Here is a 14,964-nt window from a genome sequence, read left to right as displayed (position 1 = left end):
ATTCACAGCTCTACCAGAAAATGATCTTGAAAGGAGGTATGAAACAGTGCGTGCAACAGTGTACAGATAGCAGGGTCAGTGTTGCAGTAATAGAAGAACCCGAAAAAACTGTGGAGTGTGTGAATGATATCTGTAAATTTTCTTTATGCCATTTCTGTATTTACTACTCTTTCTAAGGAGAGTGGAAGCAGGGAAGAGTTGACTGTAGACTTAAATATTTAGTAAAAAAAAAAAAAAATGAGCCTGCTAAATTTGGCTTTAGTAACGTTTTTCTCCTTGTTTTTCACTTCTGAGAATTTCTTCCAAATTTGATAGCACAACTCAGGAAAGCAACATGGCAAAGTGTTGATTTCTTAATTCATTTTCTCACGAGAGTTTGTTGGGTTTTTTCGGACTGGCTCACTACCAGGTTAAAGTCAGGACTATGTTTTGAGATTTTAGATCAGCTGGGGGCTGGGGGGGGAACCAGGTTGGGTTTTCAAGGGATGTGTTTTTTTGGTTTTTGTTTCAGGCAGAGGGGGACTAGAACCAGACTGTGAAGAACATACACTTGAATGTAAAGAAGAATGTTTTTCTCTTTTCACCATGTTATTCTCTGGGAGGTAATATCCTGTGACAGGTTAACTAACTTTGTATTGAAAAATGTATTGAAAACAAATGAATTTTTACCTAAACAGATTTTCATGGGGCTGTGTTAACAAAACAGTTATGAAATTAGGGAGCACCTTCAGTAAATTTACTAAACAAAACAATGGAACTACTTATGCTGCTGCTAAGTCGCTTCAGTCATGTCCGACTCTCTGTGACCCCATGGACTGCAGCCTACCAGGCTCCTCCGTCCATGGCATTTTCCAGGCGAGAGTACTGGAGTGGGGTGCCATTGCCTTCTCTGGAACTACTTATAGAGTACTTGAAAAACCTTTAGGCCTTGTGGAAGTATTTCTAGTGTTTGAGATGTCCAGGTTTTAATCTGTGGTCCGACTACCTGGTAGCCAGTCCCTCGGTTAGTCTGTGCCTCATCCTTGTTTTTCTGGTACCCCTCCCAATTTTACAGTTTGAAGGCCCATCACACTGCCACGAAGAAACACTCTGTGTGCACCTACCCCACTCATACCCTTATCACCTCATTCCTGGATTACCACAATTGCCTTCCTTCACTTCCCTCTTTTTTCCAGCTCATCCTGATTAACCTTCTTTAAATGCTACTGCTTTCAGCACACCTCTCCCCTTACTGGAAAGCTTCATTGGTTCCCTGTTATCCACCATGTTAAGTCTAACCTCTTCTGCCTGACCTTTGACGCCCTGTCTAATCTGTCCCATACTACTCATCCAACTTCATTTCCTATGTTCCTTGGTCCGTTCTTTCTGCCACTGAAGTCAGTCTCTCTGGAATGTTGTGCTGATTCAAGTGTTGAGCCTCTGTTACTAGTTATTTCGCTCAAAAAGCCCTCCTCCCTTCTCTGCCTCGTCAGATTTTACCTTTTCTTCAAGACCCTGTGTAAAATTTACTTCCTGTTTGAAACTTTTCCTATTCAATTCTTACTGTTTTGCTGCAAACTCCCAGGTGATTTTTTAAAATTGAAGCATAGGTGATTTACAGTGTTGTATTAGTTTCAGGTGTATAGCAAATTGATTCCATCATACAAACATATATATCTGTTTCTTTAGATTTTTTCCCCCTCATAGATTATTATAAAATATTTAGTTCCCTGTGCCATATAGTAGGTCCTTGTTGGTTATTTATATTATATGTAGTAGTGTGTATATTTTAATCCCAAACTCCTAATCTATCCCTCCTTGTCCCCTTTCCCCTTTGGTAACAGTACATTTGTTTTCTGTGTCTGTGGGTCTATTTCTGTTTTGTGTATAAATTCATTAGTATCATTCTTTTCTTTTTTACTTTCCACATATAAGTGAAATCATATGATGTTTGTCTTTCCCAGGTGATTTTTAAATTAGCAATCCAGTGAACGAAAATATGCATAGCATTTTACATTGTCCGTTGTCTCATCTTCACTAATGATGTCAGTATTTTGAGTACAAGGACAATATCTTACAATTAAATCTTTCACCATTCCTAGCATAATGCTGAGGTACCTAACTATGACTTGAAGGAAAAGAAAACAAAGTAGTAAATCTATTTCATCATACCGGTCTTAAGTCAAGTCAGCAATCCTAGTAATATCGAGGGGACCTGAATAGTTTTCCAGCTTGGTGCAGATCTGTCACTTCATTTATAGAAATATGCAAGGCAGATGAAGACAGTTTTATAAACTGGTTATAGTTTGACATGTTTACATTTCTTTATGAGAAACTATGTGTGTGTGTATCTGTATGGTTTTCTTTCTTAAAATGATATAGCCAGCCTCACATGGAGAGTTTTAGTCCTGATATTAACCTTCAGTGTTTTGCAGAATAGGTTAAATATGATCAATACATTTTATATAGCCAAGAAATATTCTTACCCAGCTGTTTAAATGTATTGTAATTAAGTGCCTGCTATGTGTAAGGTTAGGCTCTGTAAAGGTATACTGAAATTAATTGCATATGATTCCTGCTCTTAGGAAACTATCAGAATTCTATTAGGGAAGACAAACTATATATTCAGAATTTGAAACATAAGAATACTTGTTACTTCAGTTGAATATCTTGCTTTCATTCTCAGTCTCCTATTGTTTGAAATAGTAAATTCCTTCCTTTGTATTGATGCGAGAGAGCATTTAGGACCCCCCAAATGAAAACTTTTTGTTTTCCCCTTTATTATTTTTCCAATTTTTTTTGAGATATAATTGACATATAAGTGTATTAGTCTAAAGTATACATGTAATGATTTGATATATGTATATATTGTGAAGTGACTACCATTGTAAATTTAGTTAACATCAATCAAGGTATATAATGTAACATGATAAATATAATCAACATTGCTATATGTTGTATATGATAGTTTCTAAGAGAGTAAATCCTAAAGAGTTCTCATTACATGCATGCACACACACACACACACACACACATACACACACACTATCACTTTTCAGTTATAATTTTTTTTCCACTGGGAGAGAGATTTTAAGATTTACTCTTTTAGCAACTTTCAAGTATACAGTACAGTATTGTTAACTGTAATCACCATGCTGCACATGACATCTCCAGAACTTACGTATCTTTTAATTGTAAGTTTTTACCTTTTGATCACCTTCACCCATTTCCCCCACCTCTGGAAACCACCAATCTGTTCCTTATATGCGTGAATTATTTTTTTTTTTAGATTCCATGCGTAAGTGAGATCATCTAGTATTTATTTTTCTCTGTCTGACTTATTTCACTTACCATAGTGTCCTCAAGGTCCATCCATGTTGTTACAAGTGGCAAGATTTATTTCTTTTTATGGATGAATAAAATTGTATTTTATACTTTCCTTTGGATATAGACCCAGAAGTAGAATGGCTGGATTATTTGGTAGTTCTGTCTTTAACTTTTTTTATTTATTTATTTGGCTCCTCCAGGTCTGAGTTGCAGCATGGTGGGATCTTCGTTTCAGCATTCAATCTCTTAGTTGTGGCATGTAGAATCTTTAGTTGTGGCATACAGGATTCTTAGTTGTGGCATGTGGCATCTAGTTCCCTGACCAGGGATTGAACCCTGGCCCCCTGCACTGGGAGCCTGGAGTCCCAGCAATTGGGACAGGAAGTCCCTGTCTTTAAATTTTTGAGGAACCTCTACACTGATTTCCACAGTGGCTGCATCAGTTTACATTCCTACTTTTTAAAGAAAAATATGTGCCTTCTTTTGTATTAATGTCAAAGAACAAGTAGGATACTGAAATGAGAACTTTCAAAATACAAATGAAAACTTTCAAAATAGAAAATGTTTTATATATGTAAAAGTACGAGTATTTGGAAATGTCATTGCTTTGGATTTTGTGTTGATGTTTGGTTGTAAATACAGCCAATAATAACACTCTTTATTCATTTGCTTATTCAGTAAATATTTACTGAGTATCTATTTGTGTCAGACCTTGTGCTAGTGCTGAATAGGATTATGTCTTTTCTTTAACCGATGGGCAAAAAGTTAAGCTATTTGGCTAATGCAGTACTAGAGTGCTCCATATGATGCTGTTTAACACATAGGAAACATACTGAATCATCCCCTATCCTGATTACCTGAAGTAGTGTGAGCAAAATATCTATTTTTTATTCCTGGTTATGCTTCAGACTTGTTAACTTAAACCAGTTATTTAAACCTATTACTCCACAAAATGGAAATAATAATAACAACTACTGATTATTGATTGCTTGCTAGGTACCAGATACTGTAATATGTGCCTTACATATCAAATATCTCAATGAATCCTATAACTCCTTTACTAAGTAGGTCTCTCTCTCACACACACACACATGCACACTCACACAGACACATACTTAATAGTACACTGATGGTCAAAGAAGTTAGGTCTTTGCTCAAGGTCAGTGGAAGAACCTGGACTAAAACTCAGTTCTGTGTCTCTGGTCATAACCATCATTCTATACCTTTCACTATGAAGATTAGAATTAAATAAGTTTGTAACATGCTGTACTACTAGTGCCCACAGGATAACTGCTACAAGTCCAGGATGCCATTCATATTTGACAATAAATGCTGGTTAGATAATGTGCCAGTGATAAAAGTTGAAGTTATGGACTATTCAATACAGCTTACTATTTTAAAAAATCATTTTTAAGTATACAAAATGACAATAAGGTTTTTCAGTTTATATGAAAGGCTTTATATGAAAGTTTTTTCAGTTTATATGAAAGGCTTTATAGTTGATATTATTTCATGAGTCTCACAGGTTTGTGAGGCATTAATAATTCTCACTTTATATATGATGCTGTTGAGGCTTAGAGATGTTAAGTAATGTTCTTAAGATCACACAGCTGGTTAGTGGCAGAAGTAACTTAAACCTAGATTTGCTGACTCAAAGGTCAGACTTCTTTTCAATTATACCACAAATCCAAATCAAGTTATTCAGGAGACCAAACTCAAAACTATCTTTTCTTTTTTTTTTAAAGTTAAGCTAAAATTTACATAAAATTCATCATTTTAAAGTGTACAATTCAGGGTTTTAGTATATTCATGATATTGTGCAACCATCACCACTGTCTAAATTCCAGAACATTTTCATCACCCCAAAAAGAAACCCTGTTACTCTCAATTACTTCCATCCCCTGGCAACCACTAACTTACCTTCTGTCTCTGTGGGTTTACCAGTTCTAGATATTTCATATAAATGGAATCATATAGTATATGGCCTTTTGGGTCTGGCTTCTCCAGCATAATGTTTTCAGGCATCATCCATGTTGCATATATCAGTACTTATTCCTTTTTATGGCTTAATTCTATTCCATTATGTGGGCATTCCACATTTTGTTTGTTCATTCTTCAGCTGATGAACATTTGAGTTGTTTCCACTTTTTGGCTTTATGAATAATGTTGCTATGAACATTCATGTACAAATTTTTGTGTGAACTTATGTTTTCAATTCTCTTGGGTATAGGCCTAGGAGTAGAATTGCTTATTTTTGTAAAATAATTCAAATTAAAGCATTTTAACTCCTTTATTAAATACCAGCCCAAGACACACACACACACACACACACCAGCCCAAGACACACACACACACCCCATTGTTTATTTAGCTTATTTGTTTCCCAGATCTTTTCTTCAGAAATAAGGCAGAGGCAAACTTTAGCTCAGATCCTGGTAAGTAGTCTCTCATTCTAAATGAATATAATCTGCACTGCCTACTACATTCAAGACACTATGGAGGACAAGTAAATAAGATTCCTACTGCTGGTCGTATTCAATTAATGAAATTAAGAAATGTCCATGTCCTTTCAAAGCAAGACAGAATGACATCAGTGCTACAAAAAGTTGTTAAGTACTTTCTACACATGAAGAATGAAGAAATTACTTCTGTACCAGGTAGATGGGGGTAATTTGGAGATAATCTGAGCTGAGTTTAAATACTTAGTAACTTATTCAGCAGGTGTGGTAGGATATAATCAATGTATTTTTTTTAGCCCAGTTCAGACATTGTGAATAAAGTATAGAATACTTAGGGATAGTATTCTGTCCCTCAGATCAAAGGCCCTCGAATCACATACCAAGAGGTTCGAATTTTAAATACTAGACGTTGGAGAGCCATTTACAGTGTTTGATTAGAGACTGATGCAATCAGAGCCTTTGAAAGACTACCCCACCAAGAGTTCCTAGAATGCCTTAACAGAAGAAAGAGATTGGGGATGCGAACTTGGACTGGGAATGAGGTTCTGGAATTAGGACAGCCTCCAGGGAAAGATGAAAATCAGTCTGTAAAGAGATTCATTGAGGGCATCACAGCTTGGGGGAGAGAGCTGAAAGCATATCAGATAAATAAGAGAAAGTATAGAGAGGAGAGAAGAGGCCCAGTACAGATGCTGTGTTAAGAGGTAAAGTGAAAGTGAAGTCGCTCAGTCATGTCGGACTCTGTGACCCCGTGGACTGTGGCCTACCAGGATCCTCAGTCCATGGGATTTTCCAGGCAAGAATACTAGAGTGGGTTGCCATTTCCTTCTCCAGGGGCTCTTCCTGACCCAGGGATCAAACCCGGGTCTCGCATATTGTAGGCAGACGCTTTACCGTCTGAGCTACCAGGGAAGCCCATGTTAAGAGGTAAGAGGAGGACAAATCGGCAGAGATGGTTGGAAAGAAAACATTAGAGCAAAGCGCCATATGTACCAGGAAATGAGAGCCTTGTAGGGAGACACTGCATGAATGTCACGAAAGGATCCACCTGAGAAGGATCCTTTTGGGTTTGGAGATGAGGAGATTAAGAGCTGGTGAGTTTGTTAGCCCCAGGGCGTCTTCCTGTCAGGGCAAGTTCCCTCCTCTCCCCTCAATAAATGATACCTTGAGCATATTGTAGGCCAAAAAGAGTATATAAAAAGCAATGAAAGATTTAAGAAAATGGAGAAAAGTGAATTAATGAAATGAGAAGGTAGTAGGCTACAAAATTATGAGGCCGTTTCTTGGGTGGTGATGGGAAGAGATATTTTAACCTGAAATAGGAAGCCTGAAGGATGAAGAATTTTAAATTGAAATGGAGAAAAACTGAGGAAGCAGGTGTACATTGAATGGCCTCAATGTAGAATTTTTAGTATTATTGCTTATTAGTAGTGCTAGGTCGACTAGTTAAAATTAGAAAATACCTTGAATTATTATATAGAAAGATTAGATTCTGAATGTCTATCCTATATAAATGTTTTTTGAGCATACCTTTGCCTGTGTATTGAGCATGCCTTTGCCTGTGATTTTAAATAGATTTTTGTTCCTGAAGCATAGTTCCATGATGTAATATAATATATAGACTACCAGTTAGGCCTGTGGAGTCCATTTTTCTGATAATTATTCAAACTGCATATTTTAAGCACTAGTAATAGTTGGAACCCAAATAAGGTATTTTGTTTAAAGATTAGATCATAATCCTTGGTTTGAATTCTTTTATATAAATGTTTTATTCTCTGAAAGATACCTAAAACCAATATTATTGTATGTTCCACAGACTAGATATTTGTTACTTCCATTCTGTAGTGTAGCAGGTACTGTGGAAACATTTTAATCTGCATAATTATTTATTAATATTTAGTTAAATAATAAATATTTATTTACTTAATGACTAAGTTAACATTTAGTTAAATATAAATATTTACTCAAATATTTAATAAATAATGATTTAGTAAAGTACTGATTATTACTTAACTAAATTTAGTGAATTTAGTTAAATAATAATGATGAATTTATATCACTCTGAAATTATAAATTCCCTGTAATGTTATAAAATCAGTTCCTTATTACTCCTGAATTTCAGAATTCCCAGCAAGAAGACTTGTTGGTAAATGTGTGGATATGTAAACTAAAATCTCCTTTATTCTCAACTTTTTCTCCTTTTCCACACAAAATAATGGGAAATCTTTGACCCAATATAACTTTTCTTATATATATTTTAACAAATAAGTTACATATGCTTTTTATTTTAATAAATAGAAAACAGAGTAATTAGAAGAAAATAAGTTATCTTCTATACCCAAATATTTTTTACATATAACCTCTCAGACTTTTTTCAGTTATTTAAAAATAGTAATTTGGAATATTATACTGTATGTATTATTTTAAGGCTGCTTTAAAAAAAAAAAGGCTTTCATAGTATATCTCTATACCATATTAACAAATACTCATCTTTCTGCATCTAAATATAGTTCTTCTACCTCATTTTCAAGCCATCCTTATTAGATGGCTACTCACGATGGGTTATTTCTTTTTAGTTTTTATTCTTCAATTTGTTCTGGATAGTTCCTCAGTTATTCTATCTCCACTACAACTCTAGGTTTTTTTCCAATCATAGGAAATTCTACAGCAGATAGATAAGAAATTACTTTTCAAAATATGATTTACTTATTTTTTTCAGATAGGAAGAGTGAATAGCATTATCATACTATATGTCTCAACCAAGCCTACTGTTGTTTAAGAATGTTTCCCATCTTCTCCATCCAGAAACATGAGCTAGTAGTGTTCTGACAGTTCTACCAGCCAACAAGGGCTTCAAGGGATACATACATATCTCCTGAAACACATGGCTGTTTCCTTGGCCTTCATCTGTTCCAGAGGAACTCTAGCTCCGCTTCTTCCCTTAGACTGTCACCAGTCTTCCTTCCTCTCATATTCCCACCTATTCTGGATGTTTCGTTCAAGTTTTACATTTAAACCTCTTGGTTATGGGTCCTTTAGGATCATCATTAACAGGGGAGAGAATCTGGATTTATTCAAAAGAACCAATTACTATAGTCCTTTGATATCTTGTCCATTATGTAAAGGCTATATTTCAGCCTCCTCAATTTAATCTATTCTCTTTGTATTATTTTAAATTTTTTTCATCATCTGACCCTAAAAAACACATGTCTTCATTCTCATCTTAAAATTGTACTTCAAATTTATATCACAATAGTAAATCTGAATACAATTTAGAAGCTCCTTCCAAAGAGTAGATATGATTCAGTAGGCCTGGTTGCTTTTTTTTTTTATTTAATAATTGACTTATTTGGCTGCTCTTGGTCTTAGTTGCAGCATGTAGGATCTAGCTTGCTGACCAGGGATCGAACCTAGGCCCCTTGCATTGGGAGTGTGGAGTCTTAGCCACTGGACCACTAGGAAGTCCTTGGTTTTTAACATTGTATTTAATGACTAGGAGTTTGAGTAAACTTAGCTTACAAAATTTAAGTGATCCTAAACTGGATTTGTTCTTCTTAGAAGAACAAATTGAATTCTAACTATCCCTGACAAGGTGAACGGGTGCATGGGTATTAACAACAGGAGAAAGTTAAGTAGAGGACATATGATTCACTGAATTAAAAACTGAAGTATAAATACAGCATGGGGCTCCAGACTAAAAAAGCATGACAGAAAGAGAACTAGTGTTAAGTATGGGACAGTAAATTATTGTTATCATTTTAAAGGCCACAGAACTATTTATAGTATTATTAAGATGTTATTAACTGATCATGACTTATTTTACAGTTAAGAAGGAGCCTTATTAATAAATTTATTTTTGACTAAGTTTTCTCCGTCATTTCCAATATGCATTCGGAGAGTAGGAAAAGAGAAGAAAGAGGGAAAGAGAGGGAGAGACGTACGCAAGTGATAAAAACAAAAACAAAACAAACAGGACTGTGAGATCGGAAAGTTCTAATTGCCACATATCTTTCATGTTATTGAACATATTGAAAAGTGATAGTGCTCATAGCACATTTCTTAGATATTTCCATCATTGTCAAATATGAATAGGTATTGTTGATGTTAACACTGCTTCTCCCTTGTGAGGCAGGTAAGATGGATGGTTAGGTTAGAATGTGATATTCCATCTGTTCTGTACATTAACAGAGATTTACACCTGTACTTTTATATAATAACTGAACAGTTCAACTCTATAATTGCCGTACCGCAATCTAGTGAATTATATTTGCTTTGATACCTTCATTTACTTTGTTTTAAAAGAATCAAGGACTTGAATTTTTTTATTTTGATAAATCAGAAAATGTTGGAATGTACACAGGATAAAGTGCCACTAGTAAATGAGGAACTCTGGGAGAAAATGAGTGACATCAATATAAACAATAAAAATAAACAGGATTAGAAGTCAGTTCATTGTCAACATTCTAAATTTTCAAAGTCCATGCAGGGCTTTTCTTTTTATGTTGTAGAACTTGAAACAGTTTAAATCCTGGGAATTTTAAAAGATGCTCTGAGTTTAAAAGAAAACATTAAATCTCAAATTTTTCCATCTTCAAATTACTTTCTTTAAGCACTTCTTTTAAAACCAAATGTATTAATGGTTTAATTTGGTATCATTTGGCACTTGGTATTTTATAGTTTGCTAATGTACCTAATGCAGTTCCCTACGCATATCAAACACTCACTAAGTGTTGTTAATTATTTTACTGGGCATTCTAAGCCCCAGGCTTAATGTAAAGTGTCACATATATGGAGTGCACAGAGACTCCTGAATTTCCATAACAAACTTTTGCTTTTAATTTATACCATAGTAAACTGCTCTCTACAATTTACTAATGGATATGGAAGAGACCGTAGTATACTTTTTTTAAACCTAGGAATTACCATTAAAATTTGATATGCAAACTTCAGATGACCTAGTAGTTTCTAGCTACAGTATCACACAAACATCAAGTATTTTATGTTACATTTTAAATTTATCGATAGTATACAAGTTTATAACTTTTTTTGTAATATCATCTGATTAAAGAGTCTATGGCATTTACTATGTTGATTTCTGTAGGCTTCTGTAGAGTGTAAGATGCTAACCTTTATTATTTCAAATCTTGAGCTAAATGTGTTTCTTACTTGTATAACAAGATCTTTTCAACATGGGGAAAATATTAACTTTACCTAGCTTTATAAAAGAATAAAATCCAAAGTCATTTCATGTTGTGCTAATAAAACTTTTACTGATTATGTTTACATAGCACTGTCTGTCAACAAATTAAAACGTAGTCTGTAGTTGTCAGCAGATTGATTTCTCATGCTAGCTTTCTCACTGGAAACACAATATTATAATATTGAAGCTGCCTACTGTCTGAGATGAGGAAGCCACAATCCCTCCAAACACTGAAATCCTATGATTTCAAGTTAATTTCAAATGAAGGAGAAACTATTTGGCCAAAGTAAAACAGGGAAAATGTTAAAACACGCAAGTGAAAGATTACAAAAGAGTTTTCTTAGCATGATTTAGTGGATTCCCTTATTAAGAATCTTATTAAGATCATTATTATAGGCAGTTTTGTACTTTAAACTGACCGAAAAAGGAAGTGTTTTTAAAACAGGGAAAAATGAAATCAAACCTCCCCCACCACCACTCTTTTTTAAGTTTTTTTTAGCTTGACCTAGTAGCCATATATTTGTAGCACGCATATCAACATTGTCCTTCTACGGTGACTTTATCTGGTTATTTACTCATAAGATTTAATTATTTAAATTCATTAAAATTTCTAAATTCCATTTCTACAGCATATTGAATTATTGACATTAAAATAAAATTTTGACAGATCAATTAACCACAATATGGGGACCTAAACTTTGTCTCGTATAGAAGACAGTAGAGCAGAAAAAAAAATTATGAGGCAATCTGGGAACTTTGAAAATTTGGCCTTATTTTTGATGACATTGAAGTTGATTGTTAAATTTTAGTTATACTGATGGTATAGTTACTATGTTTTTAAAAGTAGTTCTTTTAGAGAATCAGTTTTAACTGTTTAAGGATGAAGTGGTATATCTAGGTTATGTTTCAAAATAATGGGGAGTGGACAGTGAGTTGATAATTTAAAGCTGGGCCTCAGGTGGTTCATTATACTGTTCTGTCAACTTTTCATTATATGTGACTTTTTCTATAATAAAAAAAAAATAACTTTTAATACTCATCTGTGAGGCTTTATATATAAAACTATTTTAAAAGTTTTTATTCCTTGTAAAATGAAAGAAAAGGATTACCTACAATAAATCGCACACCTCACCATTCTCTTCCCATAATCTACGTTCCTCTCTTTGCTGTTAGAAAAGAACTGTTAAAATTGTCACACAGTGGAAAAAGAAAGCAGGGGGTATATAATGTTCATCGCAGCACTATTTATAATAGCCAGGACATGGAAGCAACCTAGATGCCCATCAGCAGATGAATGGATAAGGAAGCTGTGGTACATATACACCATGGAATATTACTCAGCCATTAAAAAGAATTCATTTGAATCAGTTCTAATGAGATGGATGAAACTGGAGCCCATTATACGAGTGAAGTAAGCCAGAAAGATAAAGAACATTACAGCATACTAACACATATATATGGAATTTAGAAAGATGGTAATGATAACCCTATATGCAAAACAGAAAAGGAGACACAGAAATACAGAACAGACTTTTGAACTCTGTGGGAGAAGGTGAGGGTGGGATGTTTCAAAAGAACAGCATGTATATTATCTATGGTGAAACAGATCACCAGCCCAGGTGGGATGCATGAGACAAGTGCTCGGGCCTGGTGCACTGGGAAGACCCAGAGGAATCGGGTGGAGAGGGAGGTGGGAGGGGGGATCGGGATGGGGAATACGTGTAAATCTATTGCTGATTCATGTCAATGTATGACAAAACCCACTGAAATGTTGTGAAGTAATTAGCCTCCAACTAATAAAAATTAAAAAAAAAAAGAAAGAAAGAAAGAAAGCAGGGGGTATAAAGTCATCTCATTATACCTGAAGGAATTATATTTAACCCCTTTGCTCTTCCCTTTCCAACCTGGCAGAGAGTTTTGCGGGGCGAGAAGGAGGGTGGGATGGTTCAGCCATGTTATCATCACATTAGAAAGATGCCATTCAATTGTACTGACGTTTTATCATAAACAAGTACTATATGTATACACACACAGAAACGTGTGGAAAGTACTTATAGTTACTCTCTTTAATTCAGATTTATAATTAAGTCTCTCCAAAGATCAATATTTTATTTACTGAAGCTATAACTTGCTGTTAAGATAGTCATTTTGAGATCAAAATAATAACATGCAAAATTTTGTTAAATATAAAAATAATTTATTATTTCAAATTTTTAAAAATTGGTAAATGGGAAATTTCAAAATAGAAACTAAAATAGCATGCTTCTATTGGAAGAATCTGCAGAAAAGACCAATTCAATAAATGTCTTTACTTCACAGTCTTGTGATATGATTCATTACATAGATTTAAAGATAACAACGTTATAACCCATTAAGGTCAGCAATTACAAACACTTCCATGAATGCAGGACTTTGGGGAATTGAGTTTTCTGGGAAATTGGTAATGAAGAATTGAGAATTTTCATTCATTTCAAGTACTTTTCTTGGTTTCTCACCTTCTCTCTCTCTCTCCTCCCTCCTATGCATCTCCCTCACTGCCATCAGAGTTAACTTTCTAAAAGAAAAATCTGATCATCATTTACTGGCTTCAAAAACTAGTATCACCACATTGCTCATATGAAAGCACTATTTGCCTTAGTGTCAAATCCATAATTCTAGCTTCACCCACTGCCTTCCTCTTTAGAGAACTGTAAACTCAAGTACAACAAACTGCTGGCCCCAGGAAATCCTGTACTTTTCTTATACCACTGAGCTTTTGAATGCCCCATTCCCTCTGCTTGGAATGGTTTTTCTCCTCTTGCCCATCTCATCTTATAAAAGTGTGCTAAAAGATCACATCTTTGAAGTTTTCCCCCAGACCACCCAGACAATGCTAGTTATTCCTTCCTCTGCTTTCATAAGCACTTTTCAGCATATCACTATTGTTTATACTGTATTCTAACCATTTGATGGTGTTTACTACCTTTTCTATTGTTTTCATTCATTTAATCATTCATTCATCAAGTGAATAGTTATTATATTCTGTTTTGACTGTTTTGACACTGGAGATAGAGTGGTAATTAAAACAATCTCTGCCCTCTGCTAGTGGAGACACATTAAAAAAAAATTACAATGAAAATATTTATATAATAACAATTGTGACATCAGTGAAGGTGGGGTCTCAATACCTCTATAGATTGCCCACCCTTCTTTCTCCCTACCTCCAGGCCATTGGCACTTAAGCTAATGCCTCACATAGATGAGCAACTCAATAAATGTTTTAGAAAGTCAGCAATGAATATATAACTATACATGAGCTATATGGAACTTTTAAATTAAGCTTTACTTTGAGATTTTATAGATTCACACTCGATTGTAAGAAATAATACAGAGATACTTCATATGCCCTTTTACTTAGTTTTCCCTAATGATAGCATCTTAAAAAGACTATAGTACAGTAGCACAACTAGGATATTGATATTATTCAGATGTCTCCCAGTTTTCCTGCCCTTCCTCTCTGTGAGAGAGTGTTTGTGTGTGTGTATTTAGACCTATGCAATCACTCACATGTGTGGGCTGCATATCTATCACCACAGTTGAGATGAAAAATAATTTCATCACCACACCTGCTCACATCCCCTTCTACGCAGTCTCTATCCTTAACCTGTGGCAACCACTAATCTGCTCTACATTTCTGTAATTTTGTCATTTCAAGAAAGTTGTAAAATAGGATCATACAGTGTATAACTTTGGGGATTGGCCTTTTTTTCCTTTAAACGCAGAATCTGGGGATTTTTCCAGGATATTTCATGTATCAATAGTTTATTCCTTTTTATTGCTAAGTAGTATTCCATGGTATGGATATACTACAACTTCTTTAATCATTCATCCATTGAAGGACATCTGAGTTGTTTTCCAGTTTTCAGCTCTTACAAATAATGGTTGCTATGAACATTTGTGTATAGGTTTTTATGTGAACATAAATTTCCATTACTCTGGGATAAATGCCCAGAAATGTAA

At 34.6% G+C, this 14,964-nt stretch overlaps 1 protein-coding gene across 4 annotated transcripts in view; it reads left to right on the top strand.

The window, feature by feature from the left end:
- The window catches only part of TAOK3 (TAO kinase 3), a 188,570-nt gene that overhangs the window by 14,079 nt on the left and 159,527 nt on the right, over positions 1 to 14,964 (top strand). Inside the window, exon 1 of one of the 4 annotated variants that reach the window (XM_043901797.1) lies at positions 580 to 602. The exons of the other annotated variants lie outside the window; for them this stretch is intronic. The gene's annotated coding sequence lies outside the window, so the exon portion shown is untranslated. Of the gene's footprint in view, positions 1 to 579; positions 603 to 14,964 lie in introns of those variants that run through there. 4 annotated transcript variants of the gene reach the window in all.

The sequence above is a fragment of the Cervus elaphus genome, chromosome 5, assembly GCF_910594005.1.
Source record: "Cervus elaphus chromosome 5, mCerEla1.1, whole genome shotgun sequence".
NCBI lineage: Eukaryota > Metazoa > Chordata > Mammalia > Artiodactyla > Cervidae > Cervus > Cervus elaphus.
This window is presented reverse-complemented; position numbering and strand designations above follow the sequence as displayed.